The sequence below is a fragment of the Heliangelus exortis genome, chromosome Z (genome assembly GCF_036169615.1).
Source record: "Heliangelus exortis chromosome Z, bHelExo1.hap1, whole genome shotgun sequence".
Classification (NCBI taxonomy): domain Eukaryota; kingdom Metazoa; phylum Chordata; class Aves; order Apodiformes; family Trochilidae; genus Heliangelus; species Heliangelus exortis.
This window is the reverse complement of record NC_092454.1, coordinates 22,877,193-22,879,946: the sequence shown is the minus strand read 5'-3', so window position 1 is coordinate 22,879,946 and position 2,754 is coordinate 22,877,193.

Below are 2,754 nucleotides of genomic sequence, written 5' to 3'. Positions count from 1 at the left end.
CAGCCTGTACTGGTTCCTGAGGTTGTTCCTACCCAGATTTAAGACTCTACACTTGCCTTTGCTGTAATTCATTAAATACTTTGCTGCCCAACTCTCCAGCCTGCCTAGGTCCCTCTTAATGTCATTACAGCTTTCTAGGGTGTCAGCCACTCCTCCCACCTTTGTGTCATCAAAGTTACTGAGAAGACATTGATCATCAATGTAGTTGATAAAGATGTTGAACAGGACTGGACACAGCACTGATCCTTGGGGGACTCCATTAGTCACAGTTCTCCAGTTGGATGCTGCACCATTGATCACCACTCTTTGGACTCTATTCTGTAGCCAGTTTTTAATCCATCTCACTGAAGATTCTTCTATCCCACATATCCTGAGCTTGCTCAGGAGGATGTTATGGGAGATTGTGTCAAAAGGCTTGCTAAGGTCAAGGTAGACTACACCCATTTGTCTCCCTGCATCTACCCATTCAGTCATAACATCACAGAAAGCTATTAGATTAGTCAGGAATGATTTCCTCTTGGCAAATTCATGCTGAGTACACTTGATAATCTTTTCTTCCATGTGCTTAGAGATGACCTCCAGAACGAGCTGTTCCACCATTTTTTCCAAGGATGGAAAAAGGGTAGAGGAGTGATTTCAAGTTGACATACTGAGATTGTAGCTGATGTGCTTGTTCACATTAGCATTTTGTGCTGTTTGCTATATTATTAGAGAAACGTGCTCTATACATTATATCATGGCAGTGACTGCCTCAGCTAACACTGTCTGTTACTCCGTTGTATGTGGTCAGTCATGTCTTTCTTCATGTAAATGCATTGGATTCTTTTTTGCATTTGAGCAATCAGAAAATATTTTGGTAAATATGGGTCTGAACATATCAAGAAGTGTTTCAAAGCATGTAAGGTAATTCTGGCCTGGGAGTACAGGGAGTGCTTACATATCCAAGATTGTAAACAATTTTTAAAAATGTACTAAGTAGCAGTTGTGAGTACTTATTTCCTAAACACAATGAAGACTTCCTAGTTTTAAACACCATTCTATATTGAATTTCTGTATTACATATTTGTTTTAGGCAAGAATGTTCTCTGTCTGTGTCTCACATTTCAGGATACATTTAGCAAATTGTGATTTTGTTTATTATTTTTGTGTCTGCTCCTATTTAACAGTAACAGATGAACCAACCAGTACTTCCTATCAATTAGATTCCACAAAGCTGTGCTTTGTAGCACCTCAAATCTTTCATTTTAATGTATTGTATACAGAAGCACTCTCCTACTTCAATAACACCTATTTTCAGTATGGCTAGAAAGAAGCTCCAGGAAAGTGGTGAAAACTATATTATAGGGTAACTTTACACTGTGTTAGAATAATTGCTAGTGAGATATGTGGGGTCAGCATATAACAGTCGTTCAGGGGAAGAAGCTACATTTTTGTGCAGAACTCAGTCACACTGTCTTCTGGAGTTAAGAGTAATCAGAGGAAGTCACCTGACCCTCCTCCATGATGGGGAAGTCATCTTAAGGTAAGAGCTTCACTGACTAAAAATAATGCCCTTGATCAGGTGGCACATAAGCCAAATCCTGGGGAAATGGAAGACAAAGATAAAAATCATAGTCTTCAATTGTTTTAAAGTTCTAATTGACTGATACAAGTCTTTAATTTTACTTTTTATTATGTTGGCCACTGCAGTAAGTCTTCTTCCTTAATTACATCTGGAAATGATGCTTTCTGGGAAATGTTAAGCTTTGGTAACAAGCAGACATGAGAATCTGAGCTTGGAACCCCAAACTGAAGGAAGAACTAGCAGGGGAAAAAAACCTAAGGCAGAAAATTCTGAAATTATAAAGTAAGAAGAGAAAAAAAATATCTTATGCCTATCATTTTTAAGAAAGACAAGCAGAATTTATAAGGCAGTCTTCTGGCACTGACAAATCTGGGTGGTTAACAGGGTAGACATCTCATTTTAAACAACTGACATATGCACAGTGATGTTTTATGGCCACTCTTTTCTGGTTCTCAAACTCCTTGCACATTGTGGTTCACCATAAAAGACAGAAGACAGGAAGTATCAGCAGGAAACATGAAATTTCCAGGGCCCTCCCCAAAACTCTCTGAAGTCTAGACAAATTAAAAGAGCAAACCAAACAAAAACTTAACCAGTTGTAAAGCCCAACTAAAAATAGTGATAGAATAAAAATGGTGCTGTCAAGGGTAAATTGAAAGCCTGTGTTATGAGATTGGCCCCTTAATTAACAGCAAAACACCATGAATAAAACTACATTCCATGACATCAAAAAGCTTGTGAAAGCATGTTGCCAGCATAGCAATGTTATTGCATTTATAGGACCTGGTAAAGCTTAAGACTCAAATGTATTGCTTCTAAAAACTAGTTGATTAAAAATAAAAAAACAAAACTGCACATGTAATAAACATCAGTGCAGCACTTCCAAGCCTTTGAAGCAGCTGTATGTATTTAGAAATCTGGAGCCTGATTCTTACTTACACTGATGTAAATCCAAAGTAATGCAGCTAAAGTCGTTTACATCAAACCAAAACCATGGGGAATCAGCTCTTAAGAATGTTAACCTACAACAACAATCACTTCATATATACACTTCTTTTTCCTTTGCAAGGATACCGTGTCTTATTTCACAGATCAAAGACCTTTAGGTCTCCTTTGAACAGACAGTAAAAAAAATATTTTTTTTTTTGTGATGGTTTTGTTCTCTGTAAAGCATTTGTCTGCTTAGATGT